The following is a 25,130-nucleotide window of genomic DNA, read 5'->3' on the forward strand; positions in this document are numbered from 1 at the left end:
ATTTGACAAAAAAATGAAATTCTCAAATTTCCTCCCCATTTGCCAATAACTCTTGTGCAACACCTAAAGGGTTAATAATGTATGCAAAATCAGTTTTGAATACCTTGAGGGGTGTAGTTTCTTAGATGGGGTCATTTTTGGGTGGTTTCTATTATGTAAGCCTCGCAAATCGACTTCAGACCTGAACTGGTCCCTAAAAATTGAGTTTTTGTAAATTTCTGAAAAATTTCAAGATTTGCTTCTAAACTTCTAAGCCTTATAACATCCCCAAAAAATAAAATATCATTCCCAAAACAATTCAAACATGAAGTAGACATATGGGGAATGTAAAGTCATCACAATTTTTTGGGGTATTACTATGTATTACAGAAGTAGAGAAACTGAAACTTTGAAATTTGCAAATTTTTCCAAATTTTTGGTAAATTAGGTATTTTTTTGTGCAAAAAATTTTTATTTTTTTGACTTCATTTTACCAGTGTCATGAAGTACAATATGTGACGAAAAAACAATCTCAGAACGGCCTGGATAAGTCAAAGCGTTTTAAAGTTATTAGCACTTAAAGTGACACTGGTTAGATTTCCAAAAAATGGCCTGGTCCTTAAGGTGAAAATGAGCCCGGTCCTTAAGGGGTTAAAGTACTTTCACATTAGCGTTTTTCATTTCCGGCATAGAGTTCCGTCACAGGGGCTCTATACCGGAAAATAACTGATCAGTTTTATCCCCATGCATTCTGAATGGAGAGTAATCCGTTCAGGATGCATCAGGATGTCTTCAGTTCAGTCATTTTGACTGATCAGGCAAAAGATAAAACCGTAGCATGCTACGGTTTTATCTCCGGCGAAAAAAAATGAAGATTTTCCTGAATGCCGGATCCGGCATTTTTCCCCATAGGAATGTATTAGTGCCAGATCAGTCATTCAAAATACTGGAATGCACCCGCACTAAATCCGGACCCATTCATTTCTATGGGGCTGTGCACATGAGCGGTGATTTTCACACATCACTTGTGCGTTGCGTGAATATCGCAGCATGCTCTGTTGTGCGTTTTTCGCGCAACGCAGGCCCCATAGAAGTTAATGGGGCTGTGTGAAAATCGCAAGCAAGTACGATTTTCACGCATGGTTCCTAGGATGAAAGTCTATTCACTGTATTATTTTCCCTTATAACATAGTTATTAGGGAAAATAATAGCATTCTGAATACAGAATGCATAGTAGAAGGTCAATATAATAAATATTGGTGGCGCAGTGCACCCCCCAATCACCCCAATATAATAAACATTGGTGGCGCAGTGCGCCCCCCATCACCCCAATATAATAAACATTGGTGGCGCAGTGCGCCCCCCCTCAATATAATAAACATTGGTGGCGCAGTGCGCCCCCCCATCACCCCAATATAATAAACATTGGTGGCGCAGTGCGCCCCCCTCAATATAATAAACATTGGTGGCTCAGTGCGCCCCCCCCATCACCCCAATATAATAAACATTGGTGGCGCAGTGCGCCCCCCCATCACCCCAATATAATAAACATTGGTGGCGCAGTGCGCCCCCCCAACACCCCAGTATAATAAACATTGGTGGCGCAGTGCGCCCCCCCATCACCCCAATATAATAAACATTAGTGGCGCAGTGCGCCCCCCCTCAATATAATAAACATTGGTGGCGCAGTGGGCAGTGCCAATGAGGGTTAAAAAATAAAAAAATAATTAACTCACCTCCTCCAATTGATCGTCTCCTGTTCTTACTTCTTTCTAGTTTCTTCAGGACGCAGGACCTGTGGTGACATCACTGTGCTCATCACATGATCCATCACCATGGTAATGGGCCATGTGATGAGCTCAGTGACGTCACCACAGGTCCTGAAGAAACTAGAAAGAAGTAAGAACAGGAGACCGGCAGCTACCTGATCAACTGGAGGAGGTGAGTTAATTTTCTTTTATTATTTTTAACCCTCATTGGCACTGCCCACTGCGCCACCAATGTTTATTATACTGGGGGGGGGCGCACTGTGCCACCAACGTTTATTATACTGGGGGGGGGGGGGCCGCACTGTGCCACCAACGTTTCTTATACAAATACAGGAGGCGGGTGCCGGAATCAAATAGCCGGCACCCGACCTCTGTGACAGGGGGCTGCGATCAGCGGCAGTTAACCCCTCAGGTACCGCACCTGAAGGGTTAACTCGACTGCAGCTGATCGCAGCTCCCTGTCACAGAGGTCGGGTGCCGGCTATTTGATTCCAGCGCCCGCCTCCTGTATTTGTATTAACAGGTCAGTTTTCTTCATTGGTGGTGCAGTGGCCACAGCCCCTCCTACTCCTCCTCCTGCCTCTTCTTATTGGCAGCGGCGGGGGCAGCAGCACAGGGGGGAGGGAGAGACTCCTCCTGCGCTGCTGAGAACGATCATCTCCTGTGCCCGCCGCTGTATTGAGCAGAGCTGCGGCGGCGGGTCCAGTCGCAAATGGCTTCTGGAGCCCTGCAGAAGAGCCGCATTAAAGTGTGTAAAGAGCCGCATGTGGCTCGCGAGCCGCGGCTTGCCGACCACTGCCCCAGAAGGTTTTCCACACATGAATTTTTCCATTGTGTGCCCTACACAGTAATTTTGTCCCCTTAGTGGCATGAAGACAGTAATAGTGTCCTCTACATGCATCCACATAGGTGTCTAGGAAAACTTGAGTGCCTTTCCCTGTAAAGCTTTAAACGAGCCCCAATTAGCTACGTAAACACTAATTGGTATTAGGGCAGGTTCTATGTATGTACTATTGCTAATGCTATGTATGTTCCATAGCTGGGACTGTTAGCGCTTTTATTTTATACAATTGGTAACTAGGAGATTCCTTCCAACAAATTGGCTACTCTTACTGGGTAGACGTAAATTATGTAGCCTAAACCAAGCCCCCTCCGCCTTAACTTCCTGGCTCAGCTGCACTAGAATCAGAGGGGGAGAAAACATGGCTGCAGCCCAAGAAAAGAATATAGCGATTTTCTATTTAATTTGTCATGGTCTACAGTTGTGATATAAGATAAAAGAAGAAAATAAAAAAAGGAGATTATGTTAGGTTTTGTTGGTTGTTATTTTTTGGGTTTGGAGTCTGTGCTGAGTGTTACTTTAATTGATTAGTAAATTGAGACCTGGTGCAAGACCTCCTTTACCTTTTGTCACTTATCGTAGGAAGATTAACTGAGGCTCTTGGTACCACTTACGAAAGTAATATTTATGTGGCTTTCATTTTAAAGTTTGTCCAATCTCTAGATATTGACTGTCCAATGCAAAAAACGGTGTGGTCTTGCACAAGGAAAGGGGTTTTTGCTCCTTGAAGGCTAGTGTCTGTATAGGGGTAGGGTGATTGTCCACTCACCAATCAGCATGCTAGACGCAAGCATGACAGCATCTTTGGAACAAATGTGCTGTGATGGCCGAGTGGTTAAGGTGTTGGACTTGAAATCCAATGGGGTTTCCCCGCACAGGTTCAAATCCTGTTCACAGCGTTGTCTATCTCTGTTTACCCTTTAATAAAATGGGGAGGCATTGTCAAGCTTATGCTTGGCACCTTGGCTCCTGGGAGCATATGAGTCTCCTATACTGATTCTAACTTCACGTCTTGTCGTTCCAATTTTCAGTATTCTGTGAGCTGGTTACATGCGAAGCAAATAGCTATGTCTTTTTTTCATTGTGAAATACAATAGCTTGCACCTCGATAGAAATCTAATCGCAATGAAGAGTGGAGTATTGTGTAAAAACAAGCAATTTAACGAAAGTAAGAGAACTCAAAAAGATAGGTCCCACCGAGATTCGAACTCAGATTGCTGGATTCAGAGTCCAGAGTGCTAACCATTACACCATGGAACCCTCCACGAGAATTGTTGATGATGGCTATCCGCAGCTTGTCAAATTGAACGTTGTTAGGGCCTACTTAGAGGAGACCTAAAAAAAAGTTCTATTTACTCTTAGCACATAGGCTAATGTACTAGAATACAATTCAATCCAGTGACTCTCCTCTAATTGGAGAAGTTAACTTTCCATCTTTTCTTCTTCATCAGGCCCAGGCTGCCATGATAACTTCTCCTGACCATGACAAATCTCTGCAGAGTTTGCGGAGTAGACATCTTTAGCACCTTGCTTTTCCAGCTCCCTCTTTTACTATTCTACACCCTCTCCTCACACTTCAGACCCTGCCTCCCCTTTAAAAGTACTTTCCACTCCTTTACCTATCACCATGCCTGTAGCTGCCCCAGATGCCCACATTCCTGTACTTGCTATGTTGTAAAGTACTCCCCCAAATACTGTACTCCACTCCAGAAATAATAGTGTCTTAACTATAGTTACTCCAAAAGTATTAGTTTTATACAGTGCCCCAGAAGGTTTTCCACACATGAATCTTTCCATTGTGTGCCCTACACAGTAATTTTGTCCCCTTAGTGGCATGAAGACAGTAATAGTGTCCTCTAAATGCCTCCACATAGGTGTCTAGGAAAACTTGAGTGCCTTTCCCTGTAAAGCTTTAAACGAGCCCCAATTAGCTACGTAAACACTAATTGGTATTATGGCAGGTTCTATGTATGTACTATTGCTAATGCTATGTATGTTCCATAGCTGGGACTGTTAGCGCTTTTATTTTATACAATTGGTAACTAGGAGATTCCTTCCAACAAATTGGCTACTCTTACTGGGTAGACGTAAATTATGTAGCCTAAACCAAGCCCCCTCCGCCTTAACTTCCTGGCTCAGCTGCACTAGAATCAGAGGGGGAGAAAACATGGCTGCAGCCCAAGAAAAGAATATAGCGATTTTCTATTTAATTTGTCATGGTCTACAGTTGTGATATAAGATAAAAGAAGAAAATAAAAAAAGGAGATTATGTTAGGTTTTGTTGGTTGTTATTTTTTGGGTTTGGAGTCTGTGCTGAGTGTTACTTTAATTGATTAGTAAATTGAGACCTGGTGCAAGACCTCCTTTACCTTTTGTCACTTATCGTAGGAAGATTAACTGAGGCTCTTGGTACCACTTACGAAAGTAATATTTATGTGGCTTTCATTTTAAAGTTTGTCCAATCTCTAGATATTGACTGTCCAATGCAAAAAACGGTGTGGTCTTGCACAAGGAAAGGGGTTTTTGCTCCTTGAAGGCTAGTGTCTGTATAGGGGTAGGGTGATTGTCCACTCACCAATCAGCATGCTAGAAGCAAGCATGACAGCATCTTTGGAACAAATGTGCTGTGATGGCCGAGTGGTTAAGGCTATTGCTATTGCTAATGCTATGTATGTTCCATAGCTGGGACTGTTAGCGCTTTTATTTTATACAATTGGTAACTAGGAGATTCCTTCCAACAAATTGGCTACTCTTACTGGGTAGATGTAAATTATGTAGCCTAAACCAAGCCCCCTCCGCCTTAACTTCCTGGCTCAGCTGCACTAGAATCAGAGGGGGAGAAAACATGGCTGCAGCCCAAGAAAAGAATATAGCGATTTTCTATTTAATTTGTCATGGTCTACAGTTGTGATATAAGATAAAAGAAGAAAATAAAAAAAGGAGATTATGTTAGGTTTTGTTGGTTGTTATTTTTTGGGTTTGGAGTCTGTGCTGAGTGTTACTTTAATTGATTAGTAAATTGAGACCTGGTGCAAGACCTCCTTTACCTTTTGTCACTTATCGTAGGAAGATTAACTGAGGCTCTTGGTACCACTTACGAAAGTAATATTTATGTGGCTTTCATTTTAAAATTTGTCCAATCTCTAGATATTGACTGTCCAATGCAAAAAACGGTGTGGTCTTGCACAAGGAAAGGGGTTTTTGCTCCTTGAAGGCTAGTGTCTGTATAGGGGTAGGGTGATTGTCCACTCACCAATCAGCATGCTAGAAGCAAGCATGACAGCATCTTTGGAACAAATGTGCTGTGATGGCTGAGTGGTTAAGGCGTTGGACTTGAAATCCAATGGGGTTTCCCTGCACAGGTTAAAATCCTGTTCACACCGTTGTCTATCTCTGTTTACCCTTTAATAAAACGGGAAGGCATTGTCAAGCTTATGCTTGGCACCTTGGCTCCTGGGAGCATATGAGTCTCCTATACTGATTCTAACTTCACGTCTTGTCGTTCCAATTTTCAATATTCTGTGAGCTGGTTACATGCGAAGCAAATAGCTATGTCTTTTTTTCATTGTGAAATACAATAGCTTGCACCTCGATAGAAATCTAATCGCAATGAAGAGTGGAGTATTGTGTAAAAACAAGCAATTTAACGAAAGTAAGAGAACACAAGAATTCAAAAAGATAGGTCCCACCGAGATTTGAACTCGGATCGCTGGATTCAGAGTCCAGAGTGCTAACCATTACACCATGGAACCCTCCACAAGAACTTTTTAATGATGGCTATCCGCAGCTTGTCAAATTGAACGTTATTAGGGCCTACTTAGAGGAGACCGAAAAAAAATTCTATTTACTCTTAGCACATAGGCTAATGTACTAGAATACAATTCAATCCAGTGACTCAAGTTGACATCTCCTCTAATTGGAGAAGTTAACTTTCCATCTTTTCTTCTTCATCAGGCCCAGGCTGCCATGATAACTTCTACTGACCATGACAAATCTCTGCAGAGTTTGCGGAGTTGACATCTTTAGCACCTTGCTTTTCCAGCTCCCTCTTTTACTATTCTACACCCTCTCCTCACACTTCAGACCCTGCCTCCCCTTTAAAAGTACTTTCCACTCCTTTACCTATCACCATGCCTGTAGCTGCCCCAGATGCCCACATTCCTGTACTTGCTATGTTGTAAAGTACTCCCCCAAATACTGTACTCCACTCCAGAAATAATAGTGTCTTAACTATAGTTACTCCAAAAGTATTAGTTTTATACAGTGCCCCAGAAGGTTTTCCACACATGAATCTTTCCATTGTGTGCCCTACACAGTAATTTTGTCCCCTTAGTGGCATGAAGACAGTAATAGTGTCCTCTAAATGCCTCCACATAGGTGTCTAGGAAAACTTGAGTGCCTTTCCCTGTAAAGCTTTAAACGAGCCCCAATTAGCTACGTAAACACTAATTGGTATTATGGCAGGTTCTATGTATGTACTATTGCTAATGCTATGTATGCTCCATAGCTGGGACTGTTAGCGCTTTTATTTTATACAATTGGTAACTAGGAGATTCCTTCCAACAAATTGGCTACTCTTACTGGGTAGACGTAAATTATGTAGCCTAAACCAAGCCCCATCCGCCTTAACTTCCTGGCTCAGCTGCACTAGAATCAGAGGGGGAGAAAACATGGCTGCAGCCCAAGAAAAGAATATAGCGATTTTCTATTTAATTTGTCATGGTCTACAGTTGTGATATAAGATAAAAGAAGAAAATAAAAAAAGGAGATTATGTTAGGTTTTGTTGGTTGTTATTTTTTGGGTTTGGAGTCTGTGCTGAGTGTTACTTTAATTGATTAGTAAATTGAGACCTTGTGCAAGACCTCCTTTACCTTTTGTCACTTATCGTAGGAAGATTAACTGAGGCTCTTGGTACCACTTACGAAAGTAATATTTATGTGGCTTTCATTTTAAAGTTTGTCCAATCTCTAGATATTGACTGTCCAATGCAAAAAACGGTGTGGTCTTGCACAAGGAAAGGGGTTTTTGCTCCTTGAAGGCTAGTGTCTGTATAGGGGTAGGGTGATTGTCCACTCACCAATCAGCATGCTAGAAGCAAGCATGACAGCATCTTTGGAACAAATGTGCTGTGATGGCCGAGTGTTTAAGGCGTTGGACTTGAAATCCAATGGGGTTTCCCCGCACAGGTTCAAATCCTGTTCACAGCGTTGTCTATCTCTGTTTACCCTTTAATAAAACGGGGTGGCATTGTCAAGCTCATGCTTGGCACCTTGGCTCCTGGGAGCATATGAGTCTCCTATACTGATTCTAACTTCACGTCTTGTCGTTCCAATTTTCAGTATTCTGTGAGCTGGTTACATGCAAAGCAAATAACTATGTCTTTTTTTCATTGTGAAATACAATAGCTTGCACCTCGATAGAAATCTAATCGCAATGAAGAGTGCAGTATTGTGTAAAAACAAGCAATTTAACGAAAGTAAGAGAACACAAGAACTCAAAAAGATAGGTCCCACCGAGATTTGAACTCGGATCGCTGGATTCAGAGTCCAGAGTGCTAACTATTACACCATGGAACCCTCCACAAGAACTTGTTGATGATGGCTATCCACAGCTTGTCAAATTGAACGTTGTTAGGGCCTACTTAGAGGAGACCGAAAAAAAAATCTATTTACTCTTAGCACATAGGCTAATGTACTAGAATACAATTCAATCCAGTGACTCAAGTTGACATCTCCTCTAATTGGAGAAGTTAACTTTCCATCTTTTCTTCTTCATCAGGCCCAGGCTGCCATGATAACTTCTCCTGACCATGACAAATCTCTGCAGAGTTTGCGGAGTAGACATCTTTAGCACCTTGCTTTTCCAGCTCCCTCTTTTACTATTCTACACCCTCTCCTCACACTTCAGACCCTGCCTCCCCTTTAAAAGTACTTTCCACTCCTTTACCTATCACCATGCCTGTAGCTGCCCCAGATGCCCACATTCCTGTACTTGCTATGTTGTAAAGTACTCCCCCAAATACTGTACTCCACTCCAGAAATAATAGTGTCTTAACTATAGTTACTCCAAAAGTATTAGTTTTATACAGTGCCCCAGAAGGTTTTCCACACATGAATCTTTCCATTGTGTGCCCTACACAGTAATTTTGTCCCCTTAGTGGCATGAAGACAGTAATAGTGTCCTCTAAATGCCTCCACATAGGTGTCTAGGAAAACTTGAGTGACTTTCCCTGTAAAGCTTTAAACGAGCCCCAATTAGCTAAGTAAACACTAATTGGTATTATGGCAGGTTCTATGTATGTACTATTGCTAATGCTATGTATGTTCCATAGCTGGGACTGTTAGCGCTTTTATTTTATACAATTGGTAATTAGGAGATTCCTTCCAACAAATTGGCTACTCTTACTGGGTAGACGTAAATTATGTAGCCTAAACCAAGCCCCCTCCGCCTTAACTTCCTGGCTCAGCTGCACTAGAATCAGAGGGGGAGAAAACATGGCTGCAGCCCAAGAAAAGAATATAGCGATTTTCTATTTAATTTGTCATGGTCTACAGTTGTGATATAAGATAAAAGAAGAAAATAAAAAAAAGAGATTATGTTAGGTTTTGTTGGTTGTTCTTTTTTGGGTTTGGAGTCTGTGCTGAGTGTTACTTTAATTGATTAGTAAATTGAGACCTGGTGCAAGACCTCCTTTACCTTTTGTCACTTATCGTAGGAAGATTAACTGAGGCTCTTGGTACCACTTACGAAAGTAATATTTATGTGGCTTTCATTTTAAAGTTTGTCCAATCTCTAGATATTGACTGTCCAATGCAAAAAACGGTGTGGACTTGCACAAGGAAAGGGGTTTTTGCTCCTTGAATCTAGCGTCTGTATAGGGGTAGGGTGATTGTCCACTCACCAATCAGCATGCTAGAAGCAAGCATGACAGCATCTTTGGAACAAATGTGCTGTGATGGCCGAGTGGTTAAGGCGTTGGACTTGAAATCCAATGGGGTTTCCCCGCACATGTTCAAATCCTGTTCACAGCATTGTCTATCTCTGTTTTCCCTTTAATAAAACGGGGAGGCATTGTCAAGCTTATGCTTGGCACCTTGGCTCCTGGGAGCATATGAGTCTCCTATACTGATTCTAACTTCACGTCTTGTCGTTCCAATTTTCAGTATTCTGTGAGCTGGTTACATGCGAAGCAGATAGCTATGTCTTTTTTTCATTGTGAAATACAATAGCTTGCACCTCGATAGAAATCTAATCGCAATGAAGAGTGGAGTATTGTGTAAAAACAAGCAATTTAACGAATGTAAGAGAACACAAGAATTCAAAAAGATAGGTCCCACCGAGATTTGAACTCGGATCACTGGATTCAGAGTCCAGAGTGCTAACCATTACACCATGGAACCCTCCACAAGAACTTGTTGATGATGGCTATCCGCAGCTTGTCAAATTGAACGTTGTTAGGGCCTACTTAGAGGAGACCGAAAAAAAATTCTATTTACTCTTAGCACATAGGCTAATGTACTAGAATACAATTCAATCCAGTGACTCAAGTTGACATCTCCTCTAATTGGAGAAGTTAACTTTCCATCTTTTCTTCTTCATCAGGCCCAGGCTGCCATGATAACTTCTCCTGACCATGACAAATCTCTGCAGAGTTTGCGGAGTAGACATCTTTAGCACCTTGCTTTTCCAGCTCCCTCTTTTACTATTCTACACCCTCTCCTCACACTTCAGACCCTGCCTCCCCTTTAAAAGTACTTTCCACTCCTTTACCTATCACCATGCCTGTAGCTGCCCCAGATGCCCACATTCCTGTACTTGCTACGTTGTAAAGTACTCCCCCAAATACTGTACTCCACTCCAGAAATAATAGTGTCTTAACTATAGTTACTCCAAAAGTATTAGTTTTATACAGTGCCCCAGAAGGTTTTCCACACATGAATCTTTCCATTGTGTGCCCTACACAGTAATTTTGTCCCCTTAGTGGCATGAAGACAGTAATAGTGTCCTCTAAATGCCTCCACATAGGTGTCTAGGAAAACTTGAGTGCCTTTCCCTGTAAAGCTTTAAACGAGCCCCAATTAGCTACGTAAACACTAATTGGTATTATGGCAGGTTCTATGTATGTACTATTGCTAATGCTATGTATGTTCCATAGCTGGGACTGTTAGCGCTTTTATTTTATACAATTGGTAACTAGGAGATTCCTTCCAACAAATTGGCTACTCTTACTGGGTAGACGTAAATTATGTAGCCTAAACCAAGCCCCCTCCGCCTTAACTTCCTGGCTCAGCTGCACTAGAATCAAAGGGGGAGAAAACATGGCTGCAGCCCAAGAAAAGAATATAGCGATTTTCTATTTAATTTGTCATGGTCTACAGTTGTGATATAAGATAAAAGAAGAAAATAAAAAAAGGAGATTATGTTAGGTTTTGTTGGTTGTTATTTTTTGGGTTTGGAGTCTGTGCTGAGTGTTACTTTAATTGATTAGTAAATTGAGACCTGGTGCAAGACCTCCTTTACCTTTTGTCACTTATCGTAGGAAGATTAACTGAGGCTCTTGGTACCACTTACGAAAGTAATATTTATGTGGCTTTCATTTTAAAGTTTGTCCAATCTCTAGATATTGACTGTCCAATGCAAAAAACGGTGTGGTCTTGCACAAGGAAAGGGGTTTTTGCTCCTTGAAGGCTAGTGTCTGTATAGGGGTAGGGTGATTGTCCACTCACCAATCAGCATGCTAGAAGCAAGCATGACAGCATCTTTGGAACAAATGTGCTGTGGTGGCTGAGTGGTTAAGGCGTTGGACTTGAAATCCAATGGGGTTTCCCCGCACAGGTTCAAATCCTGTTCACAGTGTTGTCTATCTCTGTTTTCCCTTTAATAAAACGGGGAGGCATTGTCAAGCTTATGCTTGGCACCTTGGCTCCTGGGAGCATATGAGTCTCCTATACTGATTCTAACTTCACGTCTTGTCGTTCCAATTTTAGTATTCTGTGAGCTGGTTACATGCGAAGCAAATAGCTATGTCTTTTTTTCATTGTGAAATACAATAGCTTGCACCTCGATAGAAATCTAATCGCAATGAAGAGTGGAGTATTGTGTAAAAACAAGCAATTTAACGAAAGTAAGAGAACACAAGAATTCAAAAAGATAGGTCCCACCGAGATTTGTACTCGGATCGCTGGATTCAGAGTCCAGAGTGCTAACCATTACACCATGGAACCCTCCACAAGAACTTGTTGATGATGGCTATCTGCATCTTGTCAAATTGAACGTTGTTAGGGCCTACTTAGAGGAGACCGAAAAAAAATTCTATTTACTCTTAGCACATAGGCTAATGTACTAGAATACAATTCAATCCAGTGACTCAAGTTGACATCTCCTCTAATTGGAGAAGTTAACTTTCCATCTTTTCTTCTTCATCAGGCCCAGGCTGCCATGATAACTTCTCCTGACCATGACAAATCTCTGCAGAGTTTGCGGAGTAGACATCTTTAGCACCTTGCTTTTCCAGCTCCCTCTTTTACTATTCTACACCCTCTCCTCACACTTCAGACCCTGCCTCCCCTTTAAAAGTACTTTCCACTCCTTTACCTATCACCATGCCTGTAGCTGCCCCAGATGCCCACATTCCTGTACTTGCTATGTTGTAAAGTACTCCCCCAAATACTGTACTCCACTCCAGAAATAATAGTGTCTTAACTATAGTTACTCCAAAAGTATTAGTTTTATACAGTGCCCCAGAAGGTTTTCCACACATGAATCTTTCCATTGTGTGCCCTACACAGTAATTTTTTCACCTTAGTGGCATGAAGACAGTAATAGTGTCCTCTAAATGCCTCCACATAGGTGTCTAGGAAAACTTGAGTGCCTTTCCCTGTAAAGCTTTAAACGAGCCCCAATTAGCTACGTAAACACTAATTGGTATTATGGCAGGTTCTATGTATGTACTATTGCTAATGCTATGTATGTTCCATAGCTGGGACTGTTAGCGCTTTTATTTTATACAATTGGTAACTAGGAGATTCCTTCCAACAAATTGGCTACTCTTACTGGGTAGACGTAAATTATGTAGCCTAAACCAAGCCCCCTCCGCCTTAACTTCCTGGCTCAGCTGCACTAGAATCAGAGGGGGAGAAAACATGGCTGCAGCCCAAGAAAAGAATATAGCGATTTTCTATTTAATTTGTCATGGTCTACAGTTGTGATATAAGATAAAAGAAGAAAATAAAAAAAGGAGATATTGTTAGGTTTTGTTGGTTGTTATTTTTTGGGTTTGGAGTCTGTGCTGAGTGTTACTTTAATTGATTAGTAAATTGAGACCTGGTGCAAGACCTCCTTTACCTTTTGTCACTTATCGTAGGAAGATTAACTGAGGCTCTTGGTACCACTTACGAAAGTAATATTTATGTGGCTTTCATTTTAAAGTTTGTCCAATCTCTAGATATTGACTGTCCAATGCAAAAAACGGTGTGGACTTGCACAAGGAAAGGGGTTTTTGCTCCTTGAAGGCTAGTGTCTGTATAGGGGTAGGGTGATTGTCCACTCACCAATCAGCATGCTAGAAGCAAGCATGACAGCATCTTTGGAACAAATGTGCTGTGATGGCCGAGTGGTTAAGGCCTTGGACTTGAAATCCAATGGGGTTTCCCCGCACAGGTTCAAATCCTGTTCACAGCGTTGTCTATCTCTGTTTTCCCTTTAATAAAACGGGGAGGCATTGTCAAGCTTATGCTTGGCACCTTTGCTCCTGGGAGCATATGAGTCTCCTATACTGATTCTAACTTCACGTCTTGTCGTTCCAATTTTCCGTATTCTGTGAGCTGGTTACATGCGAAGCAAATAGCTATGTCTTTTTTTCATTGTGAAATACAATAGCTTGCACCTCGATAGAAATCTAATCGCAATGAAGAGTGGAGTATTGTGTAAAAACAAGCAATTTAACGAAAGTAAGAGAACACAAGAACTCAAAAATATATGTCCCACCTTATTCCTGTATAATTGTGTATACTACCAATTCGACCTCTTGATAACCTATGATATTATCCCCCTGATAGGCTCAGCGCCTACGTTGTCCGTATAAATATTTCTCAATTTTCTGTCACTGTTAATACCTTCGGTCTGGCTTCTGAAATTTGTTGCCCAATTATAACCCGGGTATCCCATGTTCGTCTTGTCTTGTTTTACATGACATTGTTTGTATAATATGAACTATTTACTTGTGTCTCTGTCTGTACACCTTTTGAAGCACCTGCACACAGGGGAGGTCCGGGATCACCATGGACACGCCCGGTTTCCCTTCCCCTATATAAGGTTACTCGTGCTAACGCACGTCATATCCGGCCAGAAGAAGCGCTATTCCAGCGCGAAACGGCCGTCGCCGCCGACGCACACTGTGGCCATCCCGCCCCCCCTGCTTGCGCATGATGCTCGATCTCCAATAAACAGCTACCAGCATTTAGAAGTTTGGTGAGTGCCGCGTCTCTTTCTCAACTTTCATTGACAAGAATTCAAAAAGATAGGTCCCACCGAGATTTGAACTCGGATTGCTGGATTCAGAGTCCAGAGTGCTAACCATTACACCATGGAACCCTCCACAAGAACTTGTTAATGATGGCTATCCGCAGCTTGTCAAATTGAACGTTGTTAGGGCCTACTTAGAGGAGACCGAAAAAAAATTCTATTTACTCTTAGCACATAGGCTAATGTACTAGAATACAATTCAATCCAGTGACTCAAGTTGACATCTCCTCTAATTTTAACTTCTCCTGACCATGACAAATCTCTGCAGAGTTTGCGGAGTAGACATCTTTAGCACCTTGCTTTTCCAGCTCCCTCTTTTACTATTCTGCACCCTCTCCTCACACTTCAGACCCTGCCTCCCCTTTAAAAGTACTTTCCACTCCTTTACCTATCACCATGCCTGTAGCTGCCCCAGATGCCCACATTCCTGTACTTGCTATGTTGTAAAGTACTCCCCCAAATACTGTACTCCACTCCAGAAATAATAGTGTCTTAACTATAGTTACTCCAAAAGTATTAGTTTTATACAGTGCCCCAGAAGGTTTTCCACACATGAATCTTTCCATTGTGTGCCCTACACAGTAATTTTGTCCCCTTAGTGGCATGAAGACAGTAATAGTGTCCTCTAAATGCCTCCACATAGGTGTCTAGGAAAACATGAGTACCTTTCCCTGTAAAGCTTTAAACGAGCCCCAATTAGCTGCGTAAACACTAATTGGTATTTTGGCAGGTTCTATATATGTACTATTGCTAATGCTATGTATGTTCCATAGCTGGGACTGTTAGCGCTTTTATTTTATACAATTGGTAACTAGGAGATTCCTTCCAACAAATTGGCTACTCTTACTGGGTAGACGTAAATTATGTAGCCTAAACCAAGCCCCCTCCGCCTTAACTTCCTGGCTCAGCTGCACTAGAATCAGAGGGGGAGAAAACATGGCTGCAGCCCAAGAAAAGAATATAGTGATTTTCTATTTAATTTGTCATGGTCTACAGTTGTGATATAAGATAAAAGAAGAAAATAAAAAAAGGAGATTATGTTAGGTTTTGTTGGTTGTTATTTTTTGGGTTTGGAGTCTGTGCTGAGTGTTACTTTAATTGATTAGTAAATTGAGACCTGGTGCAAGACCTCCTTTACCTTTTGTCACTTATCGTAGGAAGATTAACTGAGGCTCTTGGTACCACTTACGAAAGTAATATTTATGTGGCTTTCATTTTAAAGTTTGTCCAATCTCTAGATATTGACTGTCCAATGCAAAAAACGGTGTGGTCTTGCACAAGGAAAGGGGTTTTTGCTCCTTGAAGGCTAGTGTCTGTATAGGGGTAGGGTGATTGTCCACTCACCAATCAGCATGCTAAAAGCAAGCATGACAGCATCTTTGGAACAAATGTGCTGTGATGGCCGAGTGTTTAAGGCGTTGGACTTGAAATCCAATGGGGTTTCCCCGCACAGGTTCAAATCCTGTTCACAGCGTTGTCTATCTCTGTTTACCCTTTAATAAAACGGGGTGGCATTGTCAAGCTCATGCTTGGCACCTTGGCTCCTGGGAGCATATGAGTCTCCTATACTGATTCTAACTTCACGTCTTGTCGTTCCAATTTTCAGTATTCTGTGAGCTGGTTACATGCAAAGCAAATAACTATGTCTTTTTTTCATTGTGAAATACAATAGCTTGCACCTCGATAGAAATCTAATCGCAATGAAGAGTGGAGTATTGTGTAAAAACAAGCAATTTAACGAAAGTAAGAGAACACAAGAACTCAAAAAGATAGGTCCCACCGAGATTTGAACTCGGATCGCTGGATTCAGAGTCCAGAGTGCTAACTATTACACCATGGAACCCTCCACAAGAACTTGTTGATGATGGCTATCCACAGCTTGTCAAATTGAACGTTGTTAGGGCCTACTTAGAGGAGACCGAAAAAAAAATCTATTTACTCTTAGCACATAGGCTAATGTACTAGAATACAATTCAATCCAGTGACTCAAGTTGACATCTCCTCTAATTGGAGAAGTTAACTTTCCATCTTTTCTTCTTCATCAGGCCCAGGCTGCCATGATAACTTCTCCTGACCATGACAAATCTCTGCAGAGTTTGCGGAGTAGACATCTTTAGCACCTTGCTTTTCCAGCTCCCTCTTTTACTATTCTACACCCTCTCCTCACACTTCAGACCCTGCCTCCCCTTTAAAAGTACTTTCCACTCCTTTACCTATCACCATGCCTGTAGCTGCCCCAGATGCCCACATTCCTGTACTTGCTATGTTGTAAAGTACTCCCCCAAATACTGTACTCCACTCCAGAAATAATAGTGTCTTAACTATAGTTACTCCAAAAGTATTAGTTTTATACAGTGCCCCAGAAGGTTTTCCACACATGAATCTTTCCATTGTGTGCCCTACACAGTAATTTTGTCCCCTTAGTGGCATGAAGACAGTAATAGTGTCCTCTAAATGCCTCCACATAGGTGTCTAGGAAAACTTGAGTGCCTTTCCCTGTAAAGCTTTAAACGAGCCCCAATTAGCTACGTAAACACTAATTGGTATTATGGCAGGTTCTATGTATGTACAATTGGTAACTAGGAGATTCCTTCCAACAAATTGGCTAATCTTACTGGGTAGACGTAAATTATGTAGCCTAAACCAAGCCCCCTCCACCTTAATTTCCTGGCTCAGCTGCACTAGAATCAGAGGGGGAGAAAACATGGCTGCAGCCCAAGAAAAGAATATAGCGATTTTCTATTTAATTTGTCATGGTCTACAGTTGTGATATAAGATAATAGAAGAAAATAAAAAAAGGAGATTATGTTAGGTTTTGTTGGTTGTTATTTTTTGGGTTTGGAGTCTGTGCTGAGTGTTACTTTAATTGATTAGTAAATTGAGACCTGGTGCAAGACCTCCTTTACCTTTTGTCACTTATCGTAGGAAGATTAACTGAGGCTCTTGGTACCACTTACGAAAGTAATATTTATGTGGCTTTCATTTTAAAGTTTGTCCAATCTCTAGATATTGACTGTCCAATGCAAAAAACGGTGTGGTCTTGCACAAGGAAAGGGGTTTTTGCTCCTTGAAGGCTAGTGTCTGTATAGGGGTAGGGTGATTGTCCACTCACCAATCAGCATGCTAGAAGCAAGCATGACAGCATCTTTGGAACAAATGTGCTGTGATGGCTGAGTGGTTAAGGCGTTGGACTTGAAATCCAATGGGGTTTCCCTGCACAGGTTCAAATCCTGTTCACAGCGTTGTCTATCTCTGTTTACCCTTTAATAAAACGGGGAGGCATTGTCAAGCTTATGCTTGGCACCTTGGCTCCTGGGAGCATATGAGTCTCCTATACTGATTCTAACTTCTTGTTGTTCCAATTTTCAGTATTCTGTGAGCTGGTTACATGCGAAGCAAATAACTATGTCTTTTTTTCATTGTGAAATACAATAGCTTGCACCTCGATAGAAATCTAATCGCAATGAAGAGTGGAGTATTGTGTAAAAACAAGCAATTTAACGAAAGTAAGAGAACACAAGAATTCAAAAAGATAGGTCCCACCGAGATTTGAACTCGGATCGCTGGATTCAGAGTCCAGAGTGCTAACCATTACACCATGGAAGCCTCCACAAGAACTTGTTGATGATGGCTATCCGCAGCTTGTCAAATTGAACGTTGTTAGGGCCTACTTAGAGGAGACCGAAAAAAAATTCTATTTACTCTTAGCACATAGGCTAATGTACTAGAATTCAATTCAATCCAGTGACTCAAGTTGACATCTCCTCTAATTGGAGAAGTTAACTTTCCATCTTTTCTTCTTCATCAGGCACAGGCTGCCATGATAACTTCTCCTGACCATGACAAATCTCTGCAGAGTTTGCGGAGTAGACATCTTTAGCACCTTGCTTTTCCAGCTCCCTCTTTTACTATTCTACACCCTCTCCTCACACTTCAGACCCTGCCTCCCCTTTAAAAGTACTTTCCACTCCTTTACCTATCACCATGCCTGTAGTTGCCCCAGATGCCCACATTCCTGTACTTGCTATGTTGTAAAGTACTCCCCCAAATACTGTACTCCACTCCAGAAATAATAGTGTCTTAACTATAGTTACTCCAAAAGTATTAGTTTTATACAGTGCCCCAGAAGGTTTTCCACACATGAATCTTTCCATTGTGTGCCCTACACAGTAATTTTGTCCCCTTAGTTGCATGAAGACAGTAATAGTGTCCTCTAAATGCCTCCACATAGGTGTCTAGGAAAACTTGAGTGCCTTTCCCTGTAAAGCTTTAAACGAGCCCCAATTAGCTACGTAAACACTAATTGGTATTATGGCAGGTTCTATGTATGTACAATTGGTAACTAGGAGATTCCTTCCAACAAATTGGCTAATCTTACTGGGTAGACGTAAATTATGTAGCCTAAACCAAGCCCCCTCCACCTTAATTTCCTGGCTCAGCTGCACTAGAATCAGAGGGGGAGAAAACATGGCTGCAGCCCAAGAAAAGAATATAGCGATTTTCTATTTAATTTGTCATGGTCTACAGTTGTGATATAAGATAAAAGAAGAAAATAAAAAAAGGAGATTATGTTAGGTTTTGTTGGTTGTTATTTTTTGGGTTTGGAGTCTGTGCTGAGTGTTACTTTAATTGATTAGTAAATTGAGACCTGGCGCAAGACCTCCTTTACCTTTTGTCACTTATCGTAGGAAGATTAACTGAGGCTCTTGGTACCACTTACGAAAGTAATATTTATGTGGCTTTCATTTTAAAGTTTGTCCAATCTCTAGATATTGACTGTCCAATGCAAAAAACGGTGTGGTCTTGCACAAGGAAAGGGGTTTTTGCTCCTTGAAGGCTAGTGTCTGTATAGGGGTAGGGTGATTGTCCACTCACCAATCAGCATGCTAGAAGCAAGCATGACAGCATCTTTGGAACAAATGTGCTGTGATGGCTGAGTGGTTAAGGCGTTGGACTTGAAATCCAATGGGGTTTCCCTGCACAGGTTCAAATCCTGTTCAAAGCGTTGTCTATCTCTGTTTACCCTTTAATAAAACGGGGAGGCATTGTCAAGCTTATGCTTGGCACCTTGGCTCCTGGGAGCATATGAGTCTCCTATACTGATTCTAACTTCTTGTTGTTCCAATTTTCAGTATTCTGTGAGCTGGTTACATGCGAAGCAAATAACTATGTCTTTTTTTCATTGTGAAATACAATAGCTTGCACCTCGATAGAAATCTAATCGCAATGAAGAGTGTAGTATTGTGTAAAAACAAGCAATTTAACGAAAGTAAGAGAACACAAGAATTCAAAAAGATAGGTCCCACCGAGATTTGAACTCAGATCGCTGGATTCAGAGTCCAGAGTGCTAACCATTACACCATGGAAGCCTCCACAAGAACTTGTTGATGATGGCTATCCACAGCTTGTCAAATTGAACGTTGTTAGGGCCTACTTAGAGGAGACCGAAAAAAAATTCTATTTACTCTTAGCACATAGGCTAATGTACTAGAATTCAATTCAATCCAGTGACTCAAGTTGACATCTCCTCTAATTGGAGAAGTTAACTTTCCATCTTTTCTTCTTCATCAGGCACAGGCTGCCATGATAACTTCTCCTGACCATGACAAATCTCTGCAGAGTTTGCGGAGTAGACATCTTTAGCACCTTGCTTTTCCAGTTCCCTCTTTTACTATTCTACACCCTCTCCTCACACTTCAGAATCTGCCTCCCCTTTAAAAGTACTTTCCACTCCTTTACCTATCACCATGCCTGTGGCTGCCCCAGACGCCCACATTCCTGTACTTGCTTTGTTGTAAAGTACTCCCCCAAATACTGTACTCCACTCCAGAAATAATAGTGTCTTAACTATAGTTACTCCAAAAGTATTAGTTTTATACAGTGCCCCAGAAGGTTTTCCACACATGAATCTTTCCAATGTGTGCCCTACACAGTAATTTTGTCCCCTTAGTGGCATGAAGACAGTAATAGTGTCCTCTAAATGCCTCCACATAGGTGTCTAGGAAAACTTGAGTGCCTTTCCCTGTAAAGCTTTAAACGAGCCCCAATTAGCTACGTAAACACTAATTGGTATTATGGCAGGTTCTATGTATGTACAATTGGTAACTAGGAGATTCCTTCCAACAAATTGGCTAATCTTACTGGGTAGAAGTAAATTATGTAGCCTAAACCAAGCCCCCTCCACCTTAATTTCCTGGCTCAGCTGCACTAGAATCAGAGGGGGAGAAAACATGGCTGCAGCCCAAGAAAAGAATATAGCGATTTTCTATTTAATTTGTCATGGTCTACAGTTGTGATATAAGATAAAAGAAGAAAATAAAAAAAGGAGATTATGTTAGGTTTTGTTGGTTGTTATTTTTTGGGTTTGGAGTCTGTGCTGAGTGTTACTTTAATTGATTAGTAAATTGAGACCTGGTGCAAGACCTCCTTTACCTTTTGTCACTTATCGTAGGAAGATTAACTGAGGCTCTTGGTACCACTTACGAAAGTAATATTTATGTGGCTTTCATTTTAAAGTTTGTCCAATCTCTAGATATTGACTGTCCAATGCAAAAAACGGTGTGGTCTTGCACAAGGAAAGGGGTTTTTGCTCCTTGAAGGCTAGTGTCTGTATAGGGGTAGGGTGATTGTCCACTCACCAATCAGCATGCTAGAAGCAAGCATGACAGCATCTTTGGAACAAATGTGCTGTGATGGCCGAGTGGTTAAGGCGTTGGACTTGAAATCCAATGGGGTTTCCCCGCACAGGTTCAAATCCTGTTCAAAGTGTTGTCTATCTCTGTTTACTCTTTAATAAAACGGGGAGGCATTGTCAAGCTTATGCTTGGCACCTTGGCTCCTGGGAGCATATGAGTCTCCTATACTGATTCTAACTTCTTGTCGTTCCAATTTTCAGTATTCTGTGAGCTGGTTACATGCGAAGCAAATAGCTATGTCTTTTTTTCATTGTGAAATACAATAGCTTGCACCTCGATAGAAATCTAATCGCAATGAAGAGTGGAGTATTGTTTAAAAAAAAGCAATTTAACGAAAGTAAGAGAACACAAGAATTCGAAAAAGATAGGTCCCACTGAGATTTGAACTCGGATCACTGGATTCAGAGTCCAGAGTGCTAACCATTACACCATGGAACCCTCCACAAGAACTTGTTGATGATGGCTATCCGCAGCTTGTCAAATTGAACGTTGTTAGGGCCTACTTAGAGGAGACCGAAAAAAAATTCTAATTACTCTTAGCACATAGGCTAATGTACTAGAATACAATTCAATCCAGTGACTCAAGTTGACATCTCCTCTAATTGGAGAAGTTAACTTTCCATCTTTTCTTCTTCATCAGGCCCAGGCTGCCATGATAACTTCTCCTGACCATGACAAATCTCTGCAGAGTTTGCGGAGTAGACATCTTTAGCACCTTGCTTTTCCAGCTCCCTCTTTTACTATTCTACACCCTCTCCTCACACTTCAGACCCTGCCTCCCCTTTAAAAGTACTTTCCACTCCTTTACCTATCACCATGCCTGTAGCTGCCCCAGATGCCCACATTCCTGTACTTGCTATGTTGTAAAGTACTCCCCCAAATACTGTACTCCACTCCAGAAATAATAGTGTCTTAACTATAGTTACTCCAAAAGTATTAGTTTTATACAGTGCCCCAGAAGGTTTTCCACACATGAATCTTTCCATTGTGTGCCCTACACAGTAATTTTGTCCCCTTAGTGGCATGAAGACAGTAATAGTGTCCTCTAAATGCCTCCACATAGGTGTCTAGGAAAACTTGAGTGCCTTTCCCTGTAAAGCTTTAACCACCTCCCGACCGCCTAACGCACGGATGCGTCCGGAAGGTGGTTGATTCATTCCTCCTGGACGCATCCGTGCGTCATCTCGCGAGACGCGAGATTTCCTGTGAACGCGCGCACACAGGCGCGCGCGCTCACAGGAACGGAAGGTAAGAGAGTTGATCTCCAGCCTGCCAGCGGCGATCGTTCGCTGGCAGGCTGGAGATGTGATTTTTTTAACCCCTAACAGGTATATTAGACGCTGTTTTGATAACAGCGTCTAATATACCTGCTACCTGGTCCTCTGGTGGTCCCCTTTGTTTGGATCGACCACCAGAGGACACAGGTAGCTCAGTAAAGTAGCACCAAGCACCACTACACTACACTACACCCCCCCCCGTCACTTATTAACCCCTTATTAGCACCTGATCACCCCATATAGACTCCCTGATCACCCCCCTGTCATTGATTACCCCCCTGTCATTGATCAACCCCCTGTAAAGCTCCATTCAGACGTCCGCATGATTTTTACGGATCCACTGATAGATGGATCGGATCCGCAAAACGCATCCGGACGTCTGAATGAAGCCTTACAGGGGCGTGATCAATGACTGTGGTTATCACCCCATATAGACTCCCTGATCACCCCCCTGTCATTGATTACACCCCTGTCATTGATTTCCCCCCTGTAAAGCTCCATTCAGACGTCCGCATGATTTTTACGGATCCACTGATAGATGGATCGGATCCGCAAAACGCATCCGGACGTCTGAATGAAGCCTTACAGGGGCGTGATCAATGACTGTGGTTATCACCCCATATAGACTCCCTGATCACCCCCCTGTCATTGATCACACCCCTGTCATTGATCACCCCCCTGTAAAGCTCCATTCAGACGTCCGCATGATTTTTACGGATGCACTGATAGATGGATCGGATCCGCAAAACGCATCCGGACGTCTGAATGAAGCCTTACAGGGGCATGATCAATGACTGTGGTGATCACCCCATATAGACTCCCTGATCACCCCCCTGTAAAGCTCCATTCAGATGTCCGCATGATTTTTACGGATGCACTGATAGATGGATCCGATCCGCAAAACGCATCCGGACGTCTGAATGAAGCCTTACAGGGGCATGATCAATGACTGTGGTGATCACCCCATATAGACTCCCTGATCACCCCCCTGTAAAGCTCCATTCAGATGTCCGCATGATTTTTACGGATGCACTGATAGATGGATCCGATCCGCAAAACGCATCCGGACGTCTGAATGAAGCCTTACAGGGGCGTGATCAATGACTGTGGTTATCACCCCATATAGACTCCCTGATCACCCCCCTGTCATTGATTACACCCCTGTCATTGATCAACCCCCTGTAAAGCTCCATTCAGATGTCCGCATGATTTTTACGGATGCACTGATAGATGGATCGGATCCGCAAAACGCATCCGGACGTCTGAATGAAGCCTTACAGGGGCGTGATCAATGACTGTGGTTATCACCCCTGTCATTGATTACACCCCTGTCATTGATCAACCCCCTGTAAAGCTCCATTCAGATGTCCGCATGATTTTTACGGATGCACTGATAGATGGATCCGATCCGCAAAACGCATCCGGACGTCTGAATGAAGCCTTACAGGGGCATGATCAATGACTGTGGTGATCACCCCATATAGACTCCCTGATCACCCCCCTGTAAAGCTCCATTCAGATGTCCGCATGATTTTTACGGATGCACTAATAGATGGATCCGATCCGCAAAACGCATCCGGACGTCTGAATGAAGCCTTACAGGGGCGTGATCAATGACTGTGGTGATCACCCCATATAGACTCCCTGATCACCCCCCTGTCATTGATTACACCCCTGTAAAGCTCCATTCAGACGTCCGCATGATTTTTACGGATCCACTGATAGATGGATCGGATCCGCAAAACGCATCCGGACGTCTGAATGAAGCCTTACAGGGGCATGATCAATGACTGTGGTGATCACCCCATATAGACTCCCTGATCACCCCCCTGTCATTGATCACCCCCCCTGTCATTGATCACCCCCCCTGTCATTGATCACCCCCCCTGTCATTGATCACCCCCCCTGTCATTGATCACCCCCCCTGTCATTGATCACCCCCCTGTCATTGATCACCCCCCCTGTCATTGATCACCCCCCCTGTCATTGATCACCCCCCCTGTCATTGATCACCCCCCCTGTCATTGATCACCCCCCCTGTCATTGATCACCCCCCTGTCATTGATCACCCCTCTGTAAGGCTCCATTCAGACATTTTTTTGGCCCAAGTTAGCGGAATTATTTTTTTTTTTTCTTACAAAGTCTCATATTCCACTAACTTGTGTCAAAAAATAAAATCTCACATGAACTCATCATACCCCTCACGGAATCCAAATGCGTAAAATTTTTTAGACATTTATATTCCAGACTTCTTCTCACGCTTTAGGGCCCCTAGAATGCCAGGGCAGTATAAATACCCCACATGTGACCCCATTTCGGAAAGAAGACACCCCCAGGTATTCCGTGAGGGGCATATTGAGTCCATGAAAGATTGAAATTTTTGTCCCAAGTTAGCGGAACGGGAGACTTTGTGAGAAAAAAATTAAAAATATCAATTTCCGCTAACTTGTGCCAAAAATTTTTTTTTTCTATGAACTCGCCATGCCCCTCATTGAATACCTTGGGGTGTCTTCTTTCCAAAATGGGGTCACATGTGGGGTATTTATACTGCCCTGGCATTCTAGGGGCCCCAAAGCGTGAGAAGAAGTCTGGTATCCAAATGTCTAAAAATGCCCTCCTAAAAGGAATTTGGGCACCTTTGCGCATCTAGGCTGCAAAAAAGTGTCACACATCTGGTATCGCCGTACTCAGGAGAAGTTGGGGAATGTGTTTTGGGGTGTCATTTTACATATACCCATGCTGGGTGAGAGAAATATCTTGGTCAAATGCCAACTTTGTATAAAAAAATGGGAAAAGTTGTCTTTTGCCAAGATATTTCTCTCACCCAGCAAGGGTATATGTAAAATGACACCCCAAAACACATTCCCCAACTTCTCCTGAATACGGCGATACCACATGTGTGACACTTTTTTGCAGCCTAGGTGGGCAAAGGGGCCCATATTCCAAAGAGCACCTTTAGGATTTCACAGGTCATTTACCTACTTACCACACATTAGGGCCCCTGGAAAATGCCAGGGCAGTATAACTACCCCACAAGTGACCCCA

The 25,130-nt window shown here is 42.4% G+C and overlaps 20 non-coding genes across 20 annotated transcripts; 10 read left to right on the forward strand and 10 right to left on the reverse strand.

Annotated features, from left to right (window-relative positions):
• The first annotated feature begins 3,406 nt into the window (after positions 1 to 3,406).
• TRNAS-UGA lies at positions 3,407 to 3,488 on the forward strand. Its single transcript has one exon. It is a non-coding gene; the product is annotated as a tRNA-Ser (tRNA).
• Positions 3,489 to 3,777: 289 nt separating this feature from the next.
• On the reverse strand, positions 3,778 to 3,849 carry TRNAQ-CUG. Its single transcript has one exon. It is a non-coding gene; the product is annotated as a tRNA-Gln (tRNA).
• Positions 3,850 to 5,890: 2,041 nt separating this feature from the next.
• Positions 5,891 to 5,972, forward strand: TRNAS-UGA. Its single transcript has one exon. It is a non-coding gene; the product is annotated as a tRNA-Ser (tRNA).
• Positions 5,973 to 6,269: 297 nt separating this feature from the next.
• Positions 6,270 to 6,341, reverse strand: TRNAQ-CUG. Its single transcript has one exon. It is a non-coding gene; the product is annotated as a tRNA-Gln (tRNA).
• A 1,374-nt stretch (positions 6,342 to 7,715) lies between these two features.
• Positions 7,716 to 7,797, forward strand: TRNAS-UGA. The gene has a single exon. It is a non-coding gene; the product is annotated as a tRNA-Ser (tRNA).
• A 297-nt stretch (positions 7,798 to 8,094) lies between these two features.
• On the reverse strand, positions 8,095 to 8,166 carry TRNAQ-CUG. Its single transcript has one exon. It is a non-coding gene; the product is annotated as a tRNA-Gln (tRNA).
• Positions 8,167 to 9,539: 1,373 nt separating this feature from the next.
• Positions 9,540 to 9,621, forward strand: TRNAS-UGA. Its single transcript has one exon. It is a non-coding gene; the product is annotated as a tRNA-Ser (tRNA).
• Positions 9,622 to 9,918: 297 nt separating this feature from the next.
• On the reverse strand, positions 9,919 to 9,990 carry TRNAQ-CUG. The gene has a single exon. It is a non-coding gene; the product is annotated as a tRNA-Gln (tRNA).
• A 1,374-nt stretch (positions 9,991 to 11,364) lies between these two features.
• Positions 11,365 to 11,446, forward strand: TRNAS-UGA. The gene has a single exon. It is a non-coding gene; the product is annotated as a tRNA-Ser (tRNA).
• Positions 11,447 to 11,742: 296 nt separating this feature from the next.
• TRNAQ-CUG lies at positions 11,743 to 11,814 on the reverse strand. Its single transcript has one exon. It is a non-coding gene; the product is annotated as a tRNA-Gln (tRNA).
• Positions 11,815 to 13,188: 1,374 nt separating this feature from the next.
• On the forward strand, positions 13,189 to 13,270 carry TRNAS-UGA. Its single transcript has one exon. It is a non-coding gene; the product is annotated as a tRNA-Ser (tRNA).
• An 840-nt stretch (positions 13,271 to 14,110) lies between these two features.
• Positions 14,111 to 14,182, reverse strand: TRNAQ-CUG. Its single transcript has one exon. It is a non-coding gene; the product is annotated as a tRNA-Gln (tRNA).
• Positions 14,183 to 15,505: 1,323 nt separating this feature from the next.
• TRNAS-UGA lies at positions 15,506 to 15,587 on the forward strand. Its single transcript has one exon. It is a non-coding gene; the product is annotated as a tRNA-Ser (tRNA).
• A 297-nt stretch (positions 15,588 to 15,884) lies between these two features.
• Positions 15,885 to 15,956, reverse strand: TRNAQ-CUG. The gene has a single exon. It is a non-coding gene; the product is annotated as a tRNA-Gln (tRNA).
• A 1,317-nt stretch (positions 15,957 to 17,273) lies between these two features.
• TRNAS-UGA lies at positions 17,274 to 17,355 on the forward strand. The gene has a single exon. It is a non-coding gene; the product is annotated as a tRNA-Ser (tRNA).
• A 292-nt stretch (positions 17,356 to 17,647) lies between these two features.
• Positions 17,648 to 17,720, reverse strand: TRNAQ-CUG. The gene has a single exon. It is a non-coding gene; the product is annotated as a tRNA-Gln (tRNA).
• Positions 17,721 to 19,036: 1,316 nt separating this feature from the next.
• Positions 19,037 to 19,118, forward strand: TRNAS-UGA. The gene has a single exon. It is a non-coding gene; the product is annotated as a tRNA-Ser (tRNA).
• A 292-nt stretch (positions 19,119 to 19,410) lies between these two features.
• TRNAQ-CUG lies at positions 19,411 to 19,483 on the reverse strand. Its single transcript has one exon. It is a non-coding gene; the product is annotated as a tRNA-Gln (tRNA).
• A 1,316-nt stretch (positions 19,484 to 20,799) lies between these two features.
• Positions 20,800 to 20,881, forward strand: TRNAS-UGA. Its single transcript has one exon. It is a non-coding gene; the product is annotated as a tRNA-Ser (tRNA).
• A 293-nt stretch (positions 20,882 to 21,174) lies between these two features.
• On the reverse strand, positions 21,175 to 21,246 carry TRNAQ-CUG. The gene has a single exon. It is a non-coding gene; the product is annotated as a tRNA-Gln (tRNA).
• Positions 21,247 to 25,130: the final 3,884 nt, after the last annotated feature.

The sequence above is a fragment of the Bufo bufo genome, unplaced genomic scaffold (assembly GCF_905171765.1).
Source record: "Bufo bufo unplaced genomic scaffold, aBufBuf1.1, whole genome shotgun sequence".
NCBI lineage: Eukaryota > Metazoa > Chordata > Amphibia > Anura > Bufonidae > Bufo > Bufo bufo.